Raw genomic sequence first — 24123 nt, forward strand, 5'->3', positions numbered from 1 at the left:
ATCAAAGGTTGTCTGCTCTGCTTAATATCTGCGGCATTTCTCAACTCTCAGAATGGAACCAAACCAAACTAAAAAATCATCCAGGAAAAAGGCTGTTAATTGGCCAGATAAAACCCATGATCTGCGGGAACAGTTAGGTAAAATACGTATCTTTGGGTAAATCATAGTGGGGGGCATTGAAATCACAGAGCTCAGATGTATGATACAAGCTACAGATAAAACTTTATAAAATTATCGTCTTTGATACCATCTTAATAATCTTTAGCTGCTTGTTCATCTGTATTTGTGGAAAACATGGCCTTAACTCTTTCAATTCATTATGCTCTTCTCTTTTTTAAAAAAATTGGTAGCATTCTTAATATTCTCCTAGGACTCTTTTGCTTGAATATTACATATTTATTTGTTAAAGACAGATGTCCAGTGTTATGAAATGTCTAGCCTAATACCACAATTTTTCTTTAACATGACATGACATTAGAACTGAATAATTTTTAGACATGAGTTCTGTGCCTCTAGTCATCCATTGACAGCTGGGATTTATTTTAAAAATATGTTAACTCTGGACTGGAGCAGTTTAAGAACAGTTTGGACCTAGTAATACATGAGTCATAAGGAGAGTTATTTCCTTGTTCTGTAAGTATTTTTTGACTGACTTAAGCAGTAAATACACAGGCTGATGAGACACAAACAAAGGTTTATCTGTGAAAACAGCCTCCTTAGCCTATTTAGCTACATCTATAACCACAAGAAAGTTAGGGCTGGTGGATTTGCAAATTCAAATGCTACAACAGGTTAACTTGGTCTGCTTGCCTGATGTTTATGGTGTTGTAACTCAAAAGTTATTCAGTGAAAATCAGTGGAGATCCTTCAATTTCATGCTGGAGAGACATTTGCAGCTGTAAAGACATTAGCAAAAAATAAACATTCCTAAACACAGCAGGAATATGTAATACTAAATTCCAATTTTTCTAATGCAGTCCTAGAGAAGGAAAACCAAATCATCAAAATCACTAGTGCGACAGCATCATCCTGGTAGGTCAGTACTGGAGACCAGTACTAGTAGGGCAGGGCTACATGCAGTCCCTGTGTAGGTCCAGTGACTGCCTGTCATGTAATTAGGCCTCTGCCATATCAACAGATATTGATGGAAGGGTGTGTGTGTGCATGATTATAGAGCCTTGATACAAGGATAGAACATAAATTGGTGAAAAGGGGAAAAATTTTCCCAAATCCATAAACTCAAAGCATAAATACAACTCAGGTTATAAAGACTGAGTGATGCAGATGGTGCATCCTCTTGAGTTTCAGCAGGGGAATGTACTTGTAATTGTTGCTGTTACCTGGTTATGCCACTCAAAGTCAGGACCGTGTTGAACTAATAAGTAAGACAATTTGAATATGTAAACGAATGAACCATATTAACCCAAATCATACCAGATTCTATTTCTGACTATGGTGAGGATCCATCTAACAGATGATGGATATTGTAATGGCCTTGTCCTGATCCTGTTAATAGTCCTGTCTTTAGGGATTTAAAGTCAGCTGACTTAGGAGAAAATCAAGCAGGTGGAGAAATCTTTGCAAGATTAGGGTACATGGGAATCTCCAGGAAGCTTTGACAGCCCCAGGAAAGACTTCCCCTAGCTCTAGTTGAGTCAACTCAGAATGAGAGACACTGTAAAGTGCAGCAGGGGAGGAGGAATAAAAGGTAGCTTTGAGGAAGAGAAAGGAGTACATAAGGGAAATCATGAGAATCCACTCCTGGGGGCTATAAGACTCGGATTCGTGCTGTTTTATGCAGAAGGGGCAAAGTCCAGCCTTTTATCAAAGAGCTTCAAATGCATGACAGCTTTTAACAGAAGACAGCAAAGGCTAGAGAAAGAAAAGAAAGAACTCAACCCACCAGTCACTGAATTTAAACTAAACTAAACTCTGGTGAACCCTGTCAGGGAATCTGTGCTCAAAAAGGAAATCAGGGGACCTGAGGTCTCAGGAACTCTTGAGGAGGAAGAGCAGATATTTATGATGTTGCAAACGCCTCTACACAAAAAACTTGAGTCTAGCAGAAGTCACTTTTTGACAGCATCACTTGGAGGGAAGTGTATTTGCTTTAATTTGTACAGTGTAACCTCCTCCACACTCAAACTACAGAAGCTATGAGCCTAATTCAGCTTTATGAACAGGAAGCAGTGTTTTAGTTTAAGAATGTTAAGATTTTGGCTTAGGAAATTATTGGTTCAGTCCATATTATAACCAAGATGAAACTTATCACATATGCATGGTATATAAACTGGGAAGAGTTTGCATATTTGCATACTTTAATATTGGACCAGACTGTTGACACTGTGAGATGACTGGAAGAATAACTTAGTATTTTCAGAACGGTCTGAAACGCAAATCTTTCAAATCAACAAGATCAAGATGAACAGAGAGCCTAGACTTGAATGCTTGCCAGGTTTTCTAATAATATTTTATTTCCTCAGTTTAGCACAGTTTTAATCTGGTATTCCTGAAGATTATGAGTAGTTAATTCACAGATCTACTGACTTTAAAGGCATAGGAGCCATAATGACCTTCCAGCTTGATCTCTCATATAAAGCAAGCAAGAGGACTTCCCTGTATTAATTCCCACTTCAAGTCTAGCAGTTAAGCACTAAGAATTTAAGAACCTTTGGACTAAGTTAAAACAAAGGCCTCTGTAGCCCATGTCTGTCACTATTCAGTCTCTGACAGAGGTCATCAGTGTACACTTAAGGAAGCATAGGAATAACAATGCATATATAAAATGATCCTTTTAGTAATGCCCTTTGATGACAAGTTTTAAAAAAAATTTGCATCTCTTAAAGTTTCAGATGGCAAAAAATCCCAGGCAGCATAAGTAAACTGTGGCTTTCGCATGTGGTAAAAAAGTAAAATCTCAGGGGAAAGGCAAACTCTAAATTCTGGGAGAGAAAATTCACTTTGCAAGATAAACTCTCCAAATAATAAAGATGGTATCTTAGGGTCTCAGACACATTTTGTGTTCCTCCTACTGAGGATCTTGTGTTGCAGAGAGATTTCATTTTTGGAAGAGATGCAGAACAGACTCTTGTGGAAATAAATGAGGGAGGACAACCTGGCAAAGACCAGAGAAAAAACAGCAGCACCAGGTTTTCTGCTCTCGCTGACATGGCATTTTGTTTGAGGTCAGTCACAGAGCAGGCTCTGACTAAAAATATGACTAAAATTTCAATCATGCGAGAAACACAGATAAAGCTGAGCCAGGTCTGCTGGAATCCTACCCTAGACATTTAGGTGAGATTCTTTTAACCAAACAGCCAGATTATATGTTCCTACATGTGATTCGAAGGTCCCTTTATAATTAGTTTATAGAAAAGCCAAATTCCTCTCTTCCTATAGGAGATGTCTAAAACAGATCAGTTGAATCACTCCTTAAAAGTGTAATTCTTCTTTTTACCAAGAAATATGATTTTCCAAAGATGTAGACCTGCACACTGTGGCTGCCTCTGTCTTCACGCTATGTCTGCTGAGATAAATCCTGCCCTCAGATGCTTCTTTTCCTTGATTTGAATAAAGAATGAAGTTTTGGAGTGAAATTATTGAAAGAAGTCCCAATTTCTGGGTAGTTACAGAAGTGGGGAAAAGTGCAACAGATCACTGCAGATACTCCCTTCCCACCCCTGCCCCAAAGTCCACAAGCTCCTCCTGACCTGGTGAAAGGGAGATTATCTCACAGAAGTGGCTGTGGAGAGAGACTCTTGTTCTTCCAGACATCTGAGTGGGAGTCAAGGCAGTTTAAATTTTACCTTCACTGTTGGTATTAATCACAAGCAGAAGGATTCAATATAAATATATGTAATTGATCTGAAGTGGAAAGGACTACTTGCTTGTTTAGAAAAAGTTTTTATGTGATGTAAGTCTGAGTGTCTGAGATAAAATGCAACTATTTGGTTAACTGCAAGGAGTTTGCAGGAAGACTAAATGATATGAAGTTCAGACCTAAAGGCAAAACAATTAGCATAGTTGTGCAACCAGCTGAGCCTTTACAGTTGCTCTCCACACACTTGGTTGGGCTGGAGTCACACATGACCCCAAGGGCTTGGGGCACAAAGTTCCCAGCACTACAGACAGCGGGAGGCTTGTGGGCAAGAGCGAGGAGGCAACTGCCTACGTGCCAGGAACAGATCCAGATCATATTGTACTCTCTACAGGCCCAAAGATCTTCCAATGCGTTGTAGTTTTACTCCAGAGGAATGTATCTGACCTGAGAAAATAAGCCTATTTTGTATTTTCAGGTATTCTCTGCTGTCACTCTGGAGAAGTCAGCATGGGTGTTAGAGAGAACCAGCTTCTGAAGAGGCAGGAGGCAGAAAGGAACTTGGTAGACAATCTGTCCATAGTCTGGAGACTTTTAGAAAATTTCAGGGAGGAAAGTGGCTTAGAAGCGTCTGAAGGATGTTATTAAGCTGCGTGCCTGGGTTCTGCAGTGAAATAGGAAGATTAGACAGAGGAAAAACTTCAGGCCCTAGAGAATGGCTGATAGTCAGCAATGAGGACAACAGGCATGGAAAAGTCTGCACATGCCTCTGGCCACCAGACAGTGCAAAGGTCCTTCCCTCCCTCTCATCAGAAAGGAAGCGAAGTGGCCCTGACACCAAGTGGAGACTGAGCACGGTCCAGGAAAATACTGTAGTGAATCTCCTCAGTGAAGAAATACCCATCAGCCTGAGATTTAGCCAAGGCTGCTGCCTCCATGTAGCTTTGCTAGAGAAGACTAAGACATAGTGAAGAACAATGATCAAAGAGGATGAAATGTTAGCAGTAGATGTTTACTCACGAAAGGTTTTGAACTGATTTTTTTCTTTTCAATAATCAACCTAAGAAGCACAGTGACTCTTAAACCGTTTGAGTCAGCCTGAGAGGTTTTTGATCATAGCAGAATAGTCAACTGATAGATAAAAAATTATTAGAGAAAAATAGCCATTTCTGCCATTCTCAATACCTTTTTCATCAACCACTTTTCACCAGCAATAGCTCTTTCTTTTACTTACACTCTATGTTCTTTTCAAATTGGTATTATTTTCTTGAGCAATCAGTGACTCCTTTACTCTAACAGAATCTAAATATTTTCTCTAATGAGCATAAGAGATAACAATGAATCATGTTAATCTTTAGTTGGAACCGTAGTGCAACAAGAAACTGATGCCATTTAAAAAACCCTTAATACATGGGTTGAAGTTTGTCATCTCACTAAGGAGCGTAAGATTATTTGGTTCTACAACTTAGAAAGGAAGCATCATTGCACTGATGATCCCACACTAATTACACAAACAGTGTAAAACATGTCTTGCTTTCTATTTCTTATGCTAAAAACCATAACAGAATGTCCCTGTAATAGGTGACAAAAGAAAAAACCCAATCTTAGGAGTCTGGTTGTTCCACAAGCATTATTTTGAGTCTTTCCAGTGGCAGTGAATGTTTCATGGCTTGATGGCCAGTTCACCAGACTGGAAGCTGTCTCAGACTGAGAAGTGGGCCAGTCTCAGAAAGCTACAGAAATCATAGACAGACTGGCTTGAGACTCACAGCTTTCCAGATACCTTCAGCAGTCTCAGGTTCATCACAGATGTGATCAGTCTGATTTTAAGCAAAGCTGCATCAAGTTCAGGAGGTGAGAAATTAATTGGGGTGAAAGGATAACTTTGGCTGTGGTCATTAGCTAAAGCAGAAATGAACTTAAACTGAAAAAATAAATGTTTTGGCTAGATACTAGGGAGAATGTTCTCATCATAAAGGTAATGAGGCACAGGGACATGCTGCCTGGGAGAGTTGTGGAGTCTCCACCATAAGTTTTCAAGAAAAAAATCTTTTTTCAGAAGTGACACAATACTCCTGACTCTGCTTTGGGATGGGAGATAGGCTGAATAGTCTCTCCCATTGTTATTTATGTTGCACAACCACTATATTTCCCATATTTACAAGCTGTCTCTGTCCTTGGAGCTTGTAACAGTGCAGTTACACAGATTTACACTAGTTGGGGGACTGGGATAACATGTTCATGACTCGCGTTCTCATGCCATCAACTCCTCGGCAGCTTCCCACTGGTGACGTCCAAGCTCAGAGTCAGAGTGCAGTATCCAATCTCAGTTAGGCAGGCTAGTGAGCATGTTTGAAGGTAATACTCTATTGTCATGCAAGGATTTTGCTGCAAAACCCTCTCTACTGCTTGAGTAAGAGTATGGGAAGCAAGCAGGCTGACATTTGAAAACTTGAAACTGCAGATCTCATTGATCTCTTGAAGCTCTTAAATGATTGAAGTGCAGTACACCTGACAAATTGAACAGCATTGCCAGTTGGTGTAACATAGAGCAGCTCTGTTGACTTTGTTCCTAATTTATCACTCTAGGATTTGATCCACTGAATCCTGAATTAGATTTTTATATATTTGTGAACTATTTATACTATATGAAAAATCAATACCTTTTTATTGTCCACCAGATTTAGGATGGTTAAAAGGAATATTTCACTATTCTCCAGGGTCAGTGCAGAGGGGCCTTGAATGATGAAAGATACAGTAGTTTTTGAATTGAAGAAAAATTTCAGGGTAGAAAAGAAAGAGTGTAATTTAGGCTAAATATCTTTTCTATCAATGATATGAATAATACATTTTTTCACAAACTCACGACAAAACATAATGTCCTTTTAGAAGATGACATATAGTTCTCTATCTCTCTTTAAGAAAAAGTTATTAATTTTGAAAAATCTTCTTTCTGAATTTTTTTGCATTTTGTATGAGCCATAAAGCCTCCAAGGAGTTATTTGAATTTCAATAATGTCTCATACTTTTATTAAAATATACTCTAAACCTGCTTCAGTAATTAACATGAAGATAGGACCCTTATTTCTAGCAACTGAAATCTCAGTTATTTCAGATTTTCCTTAAGTATACTTTTGATTAAATAATTACTGTATAACAGTATTAGCAATTTGTGTATGATAGGGAACATAGCACAAATTTCCTACTCGTGTTTCTGCAGTGTATGCTTTTGCCAGTGTGTTTTATGAGTATTTATTAAAGATGATGCCTTGAGTTAATAACATAAAATACCTACTAGTTTCATAATCATTACTGCAGTGCAGAAAGCATCAGAGTTACAGTAGTTCTGCATTGACGACATCAGTAGATTTACTGCATTCATTTCCTTATGCAAATATTCAAAAAACATACATTACTTTATAACCTTATATAGTGTATTGCCTACACCTAAGGGTATCAAAGCCTATGAACATGCAGAGTGGACTTTAAAGTTGACGGTGCAAGTCGTGCTGTTTCTTCCTTTCTTGTTTCTCTGTTGTCCTAATATTAGAGCTCATTTAATGCTCATTTTTGTAGACCCATACACTTCTGCACAGTCCCTACAGTAAGAGGTGGGACTGCTAACGGTCTTTACATGACAGACTACACTGCTATCTGTCTCAGTGATGCAGCATACTGCTGCTCCTAGAGAAGAGCAGGAATGGAATAGACACTCATAACTAGTCTGTGTGTGATTTAAGCAGAGACCTGTCACACGTTCTCTCCCTGCAGACACACATGATCTGCCTCTGCGTGGCAGAGCTTACTTTTCTCTTGAAGGACAACCTTGTTTGCTTCTGAAATTTGTGCAACTTTTTCTCATTCTCAAGAGAAGCATGTTGCTTTTTGCTTTTACTGCCTCTGTTTCACCTCAGAAAGGGAATGGTGGAAGGTCTGCTTTGCTGGCAGATGTCTAGGCTGCCTCCTCGGAAGGTAGATGTTTGCAATGCAGAGTGTTATGATGTAAGATCCTGGAGTAGGAACCCTGAATGACGTTCAGGTCACTTAAAGAAGAGGGTCAAAAGGGACCCTGAAAGATCTTGATCTTCCTTTGCTCTTACCCAAATCAGGATCAACTTATGTCTTACCTAACTCATGTCTTGACTGGCTTGTTTTTAAATACCTTTGGTGACAGGAACTTCCTAGACTTCCCAGCAATTTATTCTGTTGCTTCACTCTCCTTACCATTAAAAGCTTTTCCTGAGGTCTCGTTACCTGTGTGACAATTTAAGCACGTTACTTGCCTGTGATAAATCTATTTTTTCACACCTGTAATTCTTCTTCTTGATATTCTCTGGACTCTGTCTCAGTGATTTATATTTCTTCTTAAAACATAATGCTCAAAGCTGGGCACCATATTCCAAATGTGTCCCTACTAGTGTTGAGTAGACAATAATGTTTACATTCCATATCTTGCAGACAATGTTCCTATTTATTAATCTCAGGTAGGAAATTTCCCTTTTTCACAATATGATACCACAGTGTTGAGCCATGCTCTGCTTCTGACCTTCCGTAGCCTTAGATCCATTTCTGTGGAACTGCTACCTTGCCTGTTGCCCATCTTCCCATATTTGTGGCAATGCCTATGTGAATAATTTTATGGCTGGTCTACTTTCCATCATGGGTTATTTTGGGAGCCAATATTAATGTGTAGCTGATCTGAAAAAACCATTGCTTTCTGGAACTTGGAAGACTTAATAATCAAGCTAGCTATCAATAACTCTCTGCCCTCTACTTACCTGGCAAACAGATAGTCAATTATGCATCAAAATAATGTAAAAATTAATACATAATAGTAGTCAGCAATCAGCAATCAATTTTAGAACAATTCTTTTGTTTCAGGTACAATCAAGACCACTTTCATAGGACATTACATAGAACTATGTATAATTTTACAGAATAATATGTCTTAATTAAACATGGAGAGTATCTGCAATCGATACAGATGGAGAATGCATTCACATTAATCTTATTGAAAGAGTTTAAGTTTAATTTTAGGAAAAGAGGAGTACAGAGAGTTCTAGTCACATCTTGAAGTCCTTCTGCTACTGCTGTCATGGAAGTTTTACTTGAGAAAGGACTATAGGATTTAAGACCTGCATTTCAAGTGGATTCCTTTATTAAAAAATAAACATAAGTGAATGAATACATGCAAAAGAATTCTAGCAGGATAATAATGGAAACAAATAGAAAAAATATTGAATGGATTAGCACACTTAATAGGTCTTAGGTTGCCTAATGAACAATTAGCCTAGTGTTTAATCTCCCTTGATCCATTAATTTTTGCAGCTCTTACTCTCTGAAGATAAACAGGGATGATTCCGAATGTGCTTTTGTTTTTGAAACTACTTATATTAGTATTACATTGTAATCACTGGCATGGAAACTGTGTTATAAATGGGAATGGACAAAAATGGGACATGCTAGAGCACCTATTACTTGGTGTTTTAAAAAAGTGTTGCAAAAACCTTGCAGCATTCTAAAATAGGACTGAGATGACTCCTGTTGATTAAACATAGGTGAGTCTATATGGAAGTTGTTTTTTAAGGCCTAGGGAACCACTGTTGACCATCTAACAAGTGGCATTATAATGCTAGGCTCTGCTGACTGTGATCACACACTGTATCTTAGGTACTTTACTTAGCATGATCTAGGTTCAAGAGACAACATATTGGATGAGTATTCAGGATTGCTAAATGCTGAATGCAGGTATTACCAGTGGAGGAAAAAAGCATCAAGCTGCATCCCGCTGGTTGCCTGAATGTGCCCCCCTGTGTCTTTCTATCACAGACAGTAAAAAAGTTCTCTCTCACATGCAGACCCTTCACTCAGTGCATCCAAGTAGTGTTTATTTAGTAGTCCCAGTCTGATCAAGTTAGACAGAAGGTAGAGGAAAGGGGGTACTTGAGAGTACATAATGGTGACTTGTACTCTGATAGAGTCATGCCAGTTAAATCTTCAAAGCAGCTGCTTACCTGTTCAGTGGGAATTCAAGACTTGGAAGTTAATGGTCAGGAACTAATGAATTGGACTGAAAGTGTTTTAATTTACTGAGATATATTAAAAGAACATGTTGGTTAGTTTGAAGGCTAGAGGGGACTTCTTTGTTGCGATGTTAAGGTGCTTTGTGAATTACTACAGATACTTGAGTGAGTCCTTTTTATTTTTTTCTTCCTTCCTGAGGCTTTTTTGGTTTTGATAGTAACTCCTACTCTTATATGCATGAACCTAAGAGCTGTAAAGGGTTCTTTAAGGAGCTTTGGGGCAAGTACCTGTAGCAGCTCCATTAGGACCCTTCTGATGTTATCCATGTCCTGGCCAGTTTGGAATATGTTCTAGGCTAGCCAGGGAAAAGTTTGAGTCTTAATAAAAGAAGAGAAATTAAACAAGAGAGGCAGAAATGATGTCTAGGGGGTATGAAGTTCTGGATTCTTGCCTAATGCCACATTCATCAGGCTTAAGGTAGGTGAACTCGGTGTGGGTTTGCCAGCAGCAAAGTCAAACTTGTCATTTGAGACTTCCTGATTCATAGCTCCACAGTTATGATCCTGAAAGAATGAGCAGCTTCTGCCTTTTCATGGGCCTATAGCTGGAATACCCAAATGAATGCCAATCCCATATTTGTATCCATCACTCAGCTCTGCAACATTCACTAGTATATTTTATGCTTGGAGTTGGTCTGGAGGCTTCCCTTCAACAAACACCCCCAGGAAGCTTTTCTCTGACTTGTGAACAACCAGGCTGATAGCTAAAGTTAGTGATCATGATGGTCACTTCATACTGAACATGCTAAACATGTGTCATGCTAAACATGATACATGCTGGACAATGCAGCAGTTAAGCATCCCTCTGTTTAGTAATGATTGAACCAACAGAAGCCATCACCCATGCAGATCCCTCCGGCAAAGACAAAGCAACAGGTTGTTCAAATTTCCTAAGAAATTTTCTTCTGAAATATTAATGTGGATGTGAAGGTTGACAATTGTTTGGTTGGAGTTGTATGTGGTTTTGAACTAGAAATGGCCAGAAACAATCAAGAAAAAATGTAGCAAATTGGAAGATGATAGGACAACAACATCACTATGCTTCTGTGAGGCTCCTGAGGGCTCTTTGGTCAAAATGTTGACTGGAATGACACTTGGAACATAGAACAAAGAAATAGCAGAAAGGATTTCTTTAAGGAATGTTGTATTCAAGACAAGTGAAGTCAAGCCATTCATCAGCTATACTTATCTTTTTGGTATGGGTCCAAATGGGCAACTGGAGAAGGTCCAAAGGAAAACAGCAAGAATAACAATATTCTAAAAAAAGCACATGGCTAAAAGAAAAGCAGTTATTTCATTGAGTCAAGAGGAGATGACTGAGGGAGGCATTACATAAATGAACGTTAAAAAGCCAAAATCTAGTCTCTTTGCTGTATAAAAGGCTGGAATGGAAAGTACTAAATTGCTTCTAATTTCCATAGCAGAGAGAACAAGAGTGATAGCCTTGATTGCAAAAAGTGGGTTTTAGTTTAGTTAAATTTTTGGAGACCTTATGTCCATAAGAACAGTGAGGCACAAACATGTGCTGTTGCAGGCTGTGAAATCTCTGTTGTTGCAGATTTTAAGGGAATCATTCAACAAGTATTAGTTAATAAGGCTTGGAGATAGTTTATGCTGTCTTTGGAGGGGGAGATGGATCAGATGAAGTCCTTACTGGTGTCATTATCTGTGGAACTATAAAAGCTATGTTCAGGAAAATGGAATGTTGTGTACAATCTTTGAAAATGAAGAAACTTACATGAAAATAGTCTCTTTCTATCCATTTCTACCCTAATGGATAGTTCACCTTTTCAGGATAAGTTCTAATTGGGACCTTGTGCCCTCACCAGGAAATCACAGGGACTAAGAAACCCTATTATTCTCTGCAGCCGCTCCCTGGACATTGATTTAAGGTATCTAGGTCTAAATGAAACTATTTGTCTACTTCCTTCCTTAAAATTGGTGAATGTGAAATAGACAGGCAGATTGAAAGGAATATGTGAGACTTGACTCCATCTTCTTACCTACTGGCCAAAATACCTAGATTAGTGACATTTTAGGAAGCAGGAACATCTCCCACAGATAAGCAGACAACAGGGCACTGCTGGGTCACACCACTCCCTGCTGTTACAAATGGATGCTTCAATTTACATTTCACCCTTTGGCCAAGAAACCTGGGCTTCAAGTCATCTGCCAACAATCAGGAGCTGACTTTACCTCCAGACTAGATTCTTCTTCCTTTCCTCATACCGAATAATGCCACTAGGAATATGTTTATCTGAGCTTGATACTCAAAAGTGTTAACATTAAGCTTTCACCTGGATATCTGCTTCTGGGAAAAATTTTGATCAGATGGACTGATATAATTGAGAAAGTCATAGTTCTTAGAAATCTCAAAAATGTCAATGAAACAATAAAAAGATATCAATCTTTCCCTATTCATCAGAGGGCTCTAATGCTGTTGAAATGCCTGATATTTCTAACAGTCTTTCAAATAGTCTCTGAAACTGTTAAAAGAAAGACACCTTTCCCACATTTTCCTTCTCTGCCTTTCACAAATGATGGTTCTTTTAACCTCCTTCTCCCCTCTTTGTTTGTTTAGAGGATCAAAGCTTTTTTATTTATTTCTTTTTCCTCCCAAACAGTTTCTGGAGTGTTAAAAAACACCATGGGTATACTGAGTTTACATTACAAACAAGTTAAAATTCCCAGTCTGTCAGAGCTTTTCTCCTAGGATACCAAGGATAGCAAAGTTCAGCTAAGCTGCACAATTAATCAGAGATCACTTCTGAATGAAGAAGAAAAGGTTGTTTTAAACAGAGCTATTCTCTTTTTGGAAATTTAAAGTCCACTTCAGAAAGCAAAATTATTATTCTCTGAAAGTTATCTCACATTATTTGTATTCCTGGAACTACCCCATTAGGTCATCTTCCCTTTTCACTCATAAAATCATCTTAATGAATCAGCTGTGGGATTAGCCACATGTAAATACATCCTTATTGACAGCCACACTGACAAGTGAATGGATGAAAAAGGGCATGGACTGCATGTTGCTTTTGCTAGAACAGCAGTCATTTTTGTTCTGCTTTCAAGACCCTGAGGCAGACAGCTTATTTCTTGGTTATGAAGAAAATGCTATTTTTCAAGGTAAATGTATCCTGTAATAATGGTAAGGTAAAAAAGCATGTGCTGGGTGGTTTAAGTTTATTTGGCTGAAACAGACTTCAGTGTTGATCTACCATTCCCACATGTGCAATTGCTACCCTTTTCTCAACTTTTGAGAGCAAAGACTAGCCTGATAACTCAACCTAGTGCATCACTCCCATGTAAGATGGGCTTACACCTTTTTAAAAAAATGCACTGTCTGTTGATCTCATTGCCTGTTATTGTCAGGGGTCTTCTAAAGCCCTCATGGTTGCAAGGAAGAAAGTGAGCAAACACAATTAAGAGAGCCCAATGGAATACACTGAAAACAGTTGCAAGGTATATTTGACAAGTGTACTTTAGTGTATTCTTACAGCGTTTGGAAAAAAAAAATGTTAAGAAGATTCCTATAAACTTTGTAAATTTTCTACTAAAATGTCATTCTGTGGTAGCATTTTGTGGACAAGTATTTCATAGTGAGGAAAAGCAGATCCTTATTACTGTCTATGCAAATAATGTGCTGTACAGACCAGCATTGTAAGGTATCCTTTTCACATAATTTTGCTAAAGTTTAATTCAATATTACTGCACTGATGTCCCACATGAATTGGGAATTCCAGATAGTAAGTCATCTTCATCATCTGGATGTGTTTAAGGGTCGTTTAGATGCCATGCTGGGGGATATGGTGTAGGGGAGAACTTTGTAGAGTCGGGCTGATGGTTGGACTCGATGATCCCAAGGGTCTTTTCCAACCTGAATGATTCTATGATTCATTGGGGGCCCAACTTAAATGTCTCTGTGCAAACACAGGTAGCACAGGGAATAAACAATAGGAACTAGACTTGCACACACCTGCACAACTATGATCTTATTGGCATCACGAAGATGTGGTGGGATAGCTCCTATGACAGGAGAGTCGGAATGGAAGGGTACAGGCTCTTTAGGAAGGACAGGCAGGGGAGACGAGGAGGGGATGTCACCCTCTATGTCAGTGACCAGATGGAGTGCCTGGGGATGGATGAGGAGCCAACCGAGAGCTTATGGGTCAGGATTAAAGGGAAGGCAGGGACAGGTGACATTATACTGAGGGTCTGCTACAGGCCATCTAATCAGGAAGACCAAGGCTCTCTACAGGCAGCTAGGAGCAGCCTCACATTCACAAGCCCTGGTCCTCAAGGGGGAATTAAACTGCTCTGATATCTGTTGGAGGGACAAGACAGCAGGGCTCAAGCAATCCAGGAGGTTCCTGGAATGCGCTGATGATAACGTCCTTCTCCAAGTGATAGAGGAGTCAATGAGGGGAGGTGCTATTCTGGACCTTGTTCTCACCAACAAAGAGGGGCTGGTGGGGAGTGTGAAGCTCAAGGGAAGCCTTGTCTGCAGTGACCATGAAATGGTGGAATTCAAGGTTCTTAGGGCAACTAGTAGAGTGTGCAGCAAGTTTGCTACCCTGGACTTCAGGAGAGCAGACTTTGGCCTCTTCAGGGATCTGGTAGAGTACCATGGGATAAAATCGTGGAGGGAAGAGTGGCCCAAGAAATCAAGTTAATACTCAAGGATCACCTCCTCCAAGCTCAGGAGCGATGCATCCCGACAAAAAGGAAATCAGGTAAGAACACCAGGAGACCTGCATGGATGAACAAGATGCTCCTAGACAAACTCAATCACAAAAAGGAAGCCTACAGAGAGTGGAAGCAAGGACAGACAGGCTGGGAGGAATGCAGAGAAACTGTCTGAGAAGCCAGGGATCAGGTTAGGAAAGCTAAAGCCCCAGTATAATTAAATCTAGCCAGGAACATAAAGGGTAACAATAAAGCTTTTAGAGGAACATCGATGATAAAAGGAGATTAGGGAAAATGTGGGCTGTCTCCAGAAGGAAATGGGAGACCTGGTTACCCAGTATATGGAGAAGGCTGAGGTACTCAACAACTTTTTTGCCTCAGTCTTCATCAGCAAGTGCTCCAGCCATACTGCCCAAGACTCAGAAGGCAAACGAAGGGACTGGGAGAATGAAGAACCACCCAGTGTAGGAGAAGATCAGGTTTGACACCATCTAAGGAACCTGAAGGTGCACAAGTCCATGGGACCTGATGATATGCATTTGTGGGTCCAGAGGGAACTGGTGGATGAGGTGACTAAGCCACTATCCATATTTAAGAAGTTGTGGCAGTCTGGTGAAGTTCCCACTGACTGGAAAAGGGGAAACATAACCCCCATTTTTAAAAAGGGAAAAAAAGAAGACCTGGGAAACTACAGGCCAGTCAGTCTCACCTCTGTGCCTGGCAAGATCGTGGAGCAGGTCCTCCTGGAAACTATGCTAGGGCACATGGAAAATAAGGAGGTGATTGGTGACAGCCAGCATGGCTTCACTAAGGGCAAATTGTGCCTGACAACCTGGTCTAGTGGAAGGTGCCCTGCCCATCACAGGGGAGTTGGAACTAGATGATCTTTAAGGTCCCTTCCAACACAAACCATTCTATGATTATATGTAGGTGGTTTTTGTCCCCTGCTTTTTCAAGGCAGTGTTAAATACTGGTAAAATACATCTGTTACAAGGGTAAATGAAGTTCTTTCATCTACTGAATACTGAAACATCTGGAATCTTTTACTATGGAACCAAATTAGATGTCAGCTGACATATAGTGAAGATGTCTTGTTGACTGACTGAACATTAGTAAAAATGCCATTAAAAATCTGTGATAAATAAACAGAATGTTTATGGCCATATTCTCAACTAGTGACACTCAATGCTCAAATAATTACACGATCTCACCAAAAATTATAATGAGGCTTTTTAAAAACTCCCTCATCATGGCAAAACCAGTTATATTTTTTCATAAAATATTAATTTTTAAATGTTCTTGCAGATAAAGTAATTTTTGATATTTCTTAGCCATGTGAGCTGATCCAAGCAATCAAACTATTTTAACAGCTCAGAACCGAACTCTACACGTCTTACTGTACAATATCTTTCTCTTTGTCTCCATTGTTTTCTCTGTTTATTTGTTTTCTCTTATGAAAATACACAGAAGTGAGGAAAGAAAAAAATCACTCTATGAGTTCTGGAAAATCCACAAAATTTACTTCTTTATTTTTATCAGATCTCTGGCTATTTGATTCTAACAGCAGGGCAGACAATTTCTGCTAAGCATCACAAGCGTAATGTAATATTTTCAAACACTAGCAGAGCAATGTCTTCTCATGCTTTCCTAATAATTTCTTCACTGGATGATGCAACCACTGTGAATGAAATTAATAATAATGATATAAATATATAATAGCTATAAAATAATACAGAAATTGCTAGGCAGTAAGTACCGGATCAAAAAACAGCTCAGCCAAAGACCTCCTATAAAAAGTACATGTAGAAATGTTCACTTAAGCACAGTTGCAAGTCTCCCATCAGGAAGGCATGACACATACAAGCTGAAGCTGGTATGGGATCTAAGGAGCCTTAATCACAGCTACATTATATAAAAAAGACAAACATCCTCATGCTATAAGCTCTACATTAAAATGGTCAAGAACTGCAATGAATACCCTACATAAGACAACCAAGGTCAACAAGGTCAAGAATGGTCTAAGAGACTCTCAGATAACACTCTAGCTTTCTCTAGGGCTCCATTCCTCACTAGGAAAGAGGAGTGTATCTAGTCTGTAGGATCCCTTTATTCCCATAGCAGAGGACCGGGGTTGCGTGACAGCTCCTGCACCACCTCAGCCCTGCTATTACATGTCCATGGAGCAGGGAGCCACGCCATTGATGGAATAATATTTAAGGATTTTTAGTGATGAAAAATTTTAGGAATAAATTTAGCGAGAAATTTTAGGAATTTAGGGAGGAAACAATATTTTGTAAGATTGTAATGCTCATTGGTTTGATCACACAGTATTCAATGACTGTTACAAACCACTACTGTCCCTGAGTGCTAGATCTGGCATCTGACATGCTAGTTTTGCTGGAAGAGGTTTATGGAGTCGTACCATACATTCAGGCATCCCCTTGTCACTTATCTCAGCCAGCTTCTTTGCAGGGCTAATTCCAGAGAAGAGTCCCAGTACTGCCAAATCTCAGACTCAGTAAATTGCCTGCAGCATCCTCCTTCGCAGACTGCAAGGTATTATCTCAGTCAGCCTAACTACATGTGTCTTTGAGGACCAGCCACCACAAATGAGAGAGGCTGAGGCTTTGCAGAGCCACAGATTATGCAGCTATATAGTTACGTTAACCTCTCCAGATGCAGCATTTAGGTAACACAAAAATTGTCTCCGATTTGGGTGTCGACTCATTAGTGGAGCTTTCCATGGGAATGGAAGCTAATATATGAGTCTTACTATGTTTCTCAGATGAGGGTGCATTCAGTTGCTACATCCTGCACACTCTTTTTGCTCTGTTTTCCACCAGCATGTCATCTTCTAGACAAAGGTTTTGCACAGTTTTCATGTTCCCTTCAGCTTCTTCCTCCTGGCTAGCCCAGTCTCTGCCTCCTCCTCTGTACCAGTGGTAGGTGACTTCCCTGTACCACCCACCCCCTGTGCTCCTCTTTTCTTTCTTTTTTTTTTTGGCAGTTCCTGCTTCCAGCCTTTGTCTGTGCTTTTCCTGATTTCATCTCAGTCCCAACCCTTTCATTTTAATTCCCTATTTTATTCCTCCCTTTGTTCTCTCCTCAAGCACCTCTCATTTTCTCAGAGCAGTCCTGTTTCTTCTCACCTGCATAATCTACCTCCCCTTCTCAGCACCCCTGCTCTCAGGCAGTACCTTAAAGTGTACTCTAAGCTAACATATTCATCCTTCTTCCCATGAATACCTTTCTTCTAACGCACTAATTCTCCTAATACAGTTCTGACCTATGAATTTGCTGACTTTGTGGTCACCCACTGAGCTTTTGACTTCATTCTCCCTCGTGTGCACTTGCTTATTTTTCCTCTGGAATCTGACAGTCTCTCCACTGACTTCCTAAGAGATCACATCAATCTGCTTCTACCTCCTTTGTTTTTATTGCACTGTCTCTGGATTTTATCTGAAGCCCATGCATTGCTACAAGTTTCCCCTCCCTCCTTTTCTCAAGGATATGCTTAATTTGTTGATGTGTGCTCACTGTATGCTGATACCTGGTAAGACTTTCTGGTCACCATGAACTTCTCTTACATTCCACCTCTCCACCTAGCTTCTTAATTTTTCTTATTCCTTTAAATTACCTGGAAAAAATCAGCTTTATGATATTTTTTCTACTAGCTCACCCTTTCCTACATCTCTGCTGCGGTTCCCTTCCTCAGTCAGTATGCCTGAATGCAATCCTCTGTCTGGTTAAATTTTGCAGTTACCACTTCCATAACATAAGCAATATATTTCCCCTGCTAGTTGGATCACAGGATAATTTCTAATCTCTTTAATGAGAGTGTCTTCTTCACCACCTTCACCTGCTTTATAATCTCTCCATATTACAACTGACTTACCATTCCATTTACTTTTCTTCCAGCTTGAATACTCATCTGAGTGTCTTTACTGCTCTTTCTTTCCTTTCCTATCAAGCTATTTTCTTCTTTATTTTTCCCATTTTATCTCCTACAGATCTATTTTTCTCATTTTTTTTTGTCTTCACAACATTTTTTCTTCTCTATTCACTTTTCTAATTCACAGTCTAAGAATTTCACAGTCTCACAGTATCCACCAGAAGTCTGCTCCACGTTCCCACTTCATACATGAAATGTTCATCAGTGATTCCCTCCATACACACCTTGCTTGATGCATATTTAACATAGTTTGTATACTTGGTCATCATCCTGTAACCCTTTGGATGTACTGGGAAAGGGGCTTTCAAGGTCAAGGCCATCAGTACTATTAAGGTCAAGCCACTCGCTAGACTTTATAGTGCTCTGAAGGAAGACTGCCTCAGTAACTGAGGTTAAGACCATGACTTTGCATGCAGATAAGTTGAGTCTTAGGTATTTGAGGCAACCTATTGATTTACATGAGGAGCCCATGTGTTCCTATATAAGTACTACAATTGCTAACTACATAAATGCTCCAATAATCTCAGCATAGCTATGAACAAGAGCATGATAATAGTTCCAACTACATCATTTTATATTTGAGAGAGACAATATGAGATAAAAGCAATATAGTTCTACAGCCTTTCTTTTGGGTGTAGTTTGCTATAGCTCTAGTAAATTCTTTTATTTTTGACTTTAATGGGTTCATAGAGATTTGCCCCCTACGAAAATTTGCTACATTGCTTTGGAAAGACAGCTGGAAACAAGACAGTATATTACTTGCAATATTTTTGAAAATCTGAACATCCCTGAAATAGTATGTCCAAAAACCTCAAAAAACAATAGATAAACTAGGAAATTCATGTAGATCACACACTGGATTCTGGATTATCTGAAAAAAGAATCAATTGCACTAATCTGTAATAGTTAAAACATTTCTAACAATGAACTCTGTTTTTGTCTCAGTGGAAATATCTGACAATTGCACTGAGGCTGTTCCCAGATATCGTTGTGCCCAGAAGGAATTCCTATTTTTTTGTCATTTTACTCCTACTACTAAAATAAACAGATGATTTTCAAGCCAATGTGTATTTTCATAAAATGAAATGTGTCCCAGATTTTTCTGCCAGTTTAGGGCTAGATTATCAGAGTGAAAGTTGTCCTTATTAAGTTCATAGCCAGTAACAGTCACAGGCAGACAATTAGAAAGATGGTACCAGCTGAAGACTATGCTCTTTCCCTACCACCTTTGGAGCCCAGGTCCATCACTGCCATGCTACAGACATTCAGCACAGGTTGCAGGGGCAGGGTGGTTAATCATCCTTCTGGTCACCCCTTCTCATTGGCTGCAGATACCCCTCCATTGCAAATACAACCCACATAGGAATTAAAGCACAACCCCATTCTCCAGTAGAGAGCAAGAAGACAATCTTCTCTTTAACTCTCTGACCTGGGTTAAGGCCTTGATTAAGCTTTAAACCAGCTGTCAGTTTTATATCAACAAGCAGGAAAAAAGCCAGTCAATATTACATGATCTACTTCACAAGAGCTTCTGTAGCTTACTGTGGTTATACAGATTCACACACAAACTGTAATGCCTTCTGATCCTGGAGTGTGCCAAACATCTCTGTGGTGTTCTGTGGCACCCTGAGAGTGATAGTATGCCTAGCATTTTATCACCCAGAAAAATTCATACTAACTGATCAAACTATAGTACAACATGTTGGAAGAAACAAGGTGCAGAAATCCTGATAAACATTTATTAGGGTTTTGGAAACAGCTTTCAAAAACTGAACAGGGTGAAGTCTCTTCTACAGGATGCTGTTGGCAAGTTCAACAGTCTCATAGGCAGGATCTCACACCCTGTAAAAGCTTTAGATTGGATTCTCAAATCACACTACTAAACCAGACTCTTGGTGGGTACACACTTCATGTGACCCTATGGAATTCTTGTAGACCAGTAGAGAATTTAGCTCACCAGGTTTAAAGATAAAGTTGCAATTTGACCCCAGCATAAGTGACCTTAGAACCAGGTCATTTAGGTCTTACAGTATTCTATATGAGACTCTGTGAGCTTCAGAATAATTTATGTGCTGTAGGACACTTCCATAGAGAGTTGTGTTTGCACAAAACATCTGAATAGCTCTTTCTTTAAATGCCAGTACATCTCCTTACACTTTCTTAATTTCCAAATTCAGCTCCACTTACGTAATACAGACCACAGCACTGAATGATACCAGTATTTGTAAAGTATTTCTTTTCTTTTGGCTTTCCAGTCTGATTTAGTACTTTTCTTCATCACAATTTAATTAAGTGTAAAAACATAAAGTGAATCCAGAAAGATACTTTACCCCTGCATCTTGCTTTAGAGTCACTCTTTCAATGATAAAATTAGAATCTTACTTCTAGACAAGGTGTCAACATTTGCCTAAAAAACTTTATTTGTAGAAGCTTATAAGTAGGTCGTCAGCACAAGTAACCCAGACAAACATCAAGAGTGACTAGAAAAGCATCTCGGCTCTTGGACGAAAGTCTTATTTTAATGTACTTGATACCAATGCCATTTTGCTTGTTTTTATGTTACAGAACAGTAAAGCAGTTGGTGAATTTTCTATTTTGAAATGTGTTTTATGTTTTATATATAATGCAGGACTCCAGAAATACTGAAAGTAACAGTGGACAGCATCATTCTTTAAAAAAAATCTACCAGCAAAAAAGCCACAGAAATTAAAGTATGAAATATCCTAGCAGAGGACAAATTAGCTTGCGTTGCTCTTCAGTAATCAATTTATTAAGAGGGATTTGCGTGGATTGTTACTGTAAATGTCACTCGAAGAGTGAACATTACAAAAGTACAATTTTTCGATTACCCTAACTGTGAATAAAAGTAGCTTAATGTGCAATTTTCAACAATATAGCTGAGGAAGTTACATTTTCCTGTAATATTTGTATTTATCAATATAAACAACAGCAGAAGAAGTCATAATGATTTAGGTGTATTTGAAGAAAATGAAAAAAAGTAATTTTCCTGAAATATGTATTTGATCAGGTGGGTTGTGTGCTTTTCAAATTGTTTTCATGCATATTTAATCAACGTGAGACATATACTTATGCAAGCTGAAATAGGTACCAGTCTGTGTCCCAGGCTGTTGTGTTTCACAGTCTTCTGACTGGGATTTTTAAAAGCTGAATTATTTAAAAAATGAACTAAAATAATCTTCAGCAGGTGGCATAAACTGAGAAAAAGACAAAGAACTCACAAACTACCAGCAAATCCTTAGTTCAGTTCAATGGAGCATTGGTAAGGTGCCTAGTTTTTCAAGAATTGCTTGTTTTTTTTAATCTAGATTGCTGAAATACAGGGATGTATGCGTAAAATGATCCATGGAAACACTGCAATAACCTGGGGGGGAAAAAACCCCGAATCCAACACGCACCCCAAATCCTACCTACACAGTGGCATAGAGATACACTTTCTCACCCCCACATGTGTATCTCAGCAGATATGTGTGCCTGACACACACACAGATGAAAGATACAGACCCACACACCTCTAGGTCTACACAGAGTTAGATAAACACTGTCTAGGAATATAACCACGTAGGAATATAAGCACATTTTATGAATCTATACATATAAAACATCTATATGCATCCAAGAAAGCACAAGTGTAGATATACACACATACACACCCAGAGACATAGGAACACAGGCACGGCACATACATAGGCACAAGCAGCTCTAGAAGGACACACATATACCTTTACAGCTGGATGCATACTCACATGGACAGATAGATATACAGGCATATATGAGGGAGAGTTTACATTGGCTCTATCATCCCTGATAATTTCTCCTTTCGTTTTGAAGACTTCCAATTTTAGGATCCTGGAGTGAGCCCCTGCAGGGGCAGGGGAGATACCTCAGGAGGAGCAAAGCATTTCCAGTTCCTTTAATGTTCCCCACCTCTCTTCCCCCTCTCTCCCAGCAGCAGATGCAGGGAGATGAGCTGGGTACCCAAGCACGGCTCTCCCAGCTGCTGGCTTGCACTTTGCGCCCCAGTTTAAGGAAGGGTACAGACGACAATCTTAAGATCGCCTCCCCTCACCCCCAAAGCCTGCCTCTGCGGGAGCAACATCTCTGGCCAACATCTGGACACAGCTGCTTTGCCCTGGGCGAACCAGCCCATTTCTGCCCGTCCCCCCACCCCCAGCTGTGCACTGGAGGGGGTCTCCCTACACCCTACCTGCCCTCTGCAGGTGTGAAAGCCCTTGTGTCCCCTGTCCCCCCCTGCACCCCCGTTTCTCTTGCCCCCTGACTCCCGTCAGCAAACCCCTCCGCAAACAGCCGCTCTAAACTTTTTCCCCGGCTGCACAACCCGCAATCCCCCGGGCAGCGGCTGCATCTCCGCGGGAGGGCGGGACGGGGCGGAGGGGGGTGCGGGTTGCAGGGACCCGGGATGCAGGGATCAAGGCTGCAGGGTGTGGGATGCGAGGACTGGGATGCGGGATGCGGGGATGAGTGGACCGGGGTGCACGGATCCGCCACGCAGGATGCAGGGACCGGGATGTGGGATGCAGGGACCAGGACGCGGGATACCAGTGCCCGGCTCCTTACCGTGCAGTGCAGGTAGGTCCCAGCGAGGGTCTCCAGCTGCTCCCGGGCATCGCGGGCCTCCCGATGTGCTCGTTAAACATCCACCGGGGAGTCTAACCCCCCAAACTTGTGTGAGCTGCTTCCTCTGGGAACAGTCACGCTTTCTCCCCCCCACCTTGGATCGGATCCCGGTGGAAACTCATCAAGGCCTCCTAAGCGGTCAGGGGTAAGGCTGGGAGGGAGGAGGAAGAGAAGGGGACAACGGGAGGGAGAGACTGCAATCACCAGGCAATGATCCCCGTCCCTTCCCCTCTCCTCTGGAGCACCCGCTTCCCATTCCTCTGAACAACTTTGGCTTTCCTTGGCCAGGCAGCGCCTGGTACCAGCGCTGGTAACTGGGGTCCCTTTTCGCAGCCTGGCATCTTTCTAGATTTCCTCTCCTTGCCGGGCAAAGGGGATTGGTGCAAAGCTTTAAATTAGGAGGCGACCTAGAGTTGCAAAGACAAGGAGTGAGAGCCGGCTGGCATTTGCAGGCTGCCTCTCCCGGCACTCGGGGCGTGCGGTAGCTCCGCAGCCGGTGCTACGCGGAGGGGCTGGCCGAGGCTTAGTCCTACCATTTATTCATTTACTGCCTTTCTAGTTCTAACTTTGAAGCTGGCCACCGCTCCTGGCACGGCCGGGAGCGGGGCTGTGGCAAGGAGCCCTCGGGCGGAGGCGAGCCGCTGTCCCCATGCTGCGGGGCTGCGCTCCCCGCGGCTGTTTAACAGCGCCGGCAGCGCGGGCAGGAGCGCAGCCCGGTCGCGGGGTGGGGGAGGACACGGAGGTGGGGGGGTGGGGGGGGGGGACGGGACACGGAGACGCTGCTGTCGCCTGGCAACCCCGTATCCCTGCCCCGAGCATCCCTCCCCCAGCGCCCTGATTGGATGGGGCCGGGGGGGGGTTGGGGGGGACGCCCCTCCGAGGATGCTGCGCTCTGGCACTGCGACTTGTCGCATCCTCAAAAAGCCGGG

At 40.9% G+C, this 24123-nt stretch overlaps 1 protein-coding gene across 6 annotated transcripts in view; it reads right to left on the bottom strand.

Annotated features, from left to right (window-relative positions):
• Positions 1-23872, bottom strand: part of GRM3 (glutamate metabotropic receptor 3) — a 111316-nt gene extending 87444 nt beyond the window's left edge. For 4 of the 6 annotated variants that reach the window (XM_074869840.1, XM_074869838.1, XM_074869841.1 and 1 more), the window contains exon 1: positions 23135-23872. The gene's annotated coding sequence lies outside the window, so the exon portion shown is untranslated. Of the gene's footprint in view, positions 1-22302; positions 22343-23134 lie in introns of those variants that run through there. The other 2 variants (XM_074869839.1, XM_074869837.1) reach the window with 1 other exon arrangement.
• Positions 23873-24123: the final 251 nt, after the last annotated feature.

The sequence above is a fragment of the Strix uralensis genome, chromosome 5, assembly GCF_047716275.1.
Source record: "Strix uralensis isolate ZFMK-TIS-50842 chromosome 5, bStrUra1, whole genome shotgun sequence".
NCBI lineage: Eukaryota > Metazoa > Chordata > Aves > Strigiformes > Strigidae > Strix > Strix uralensis.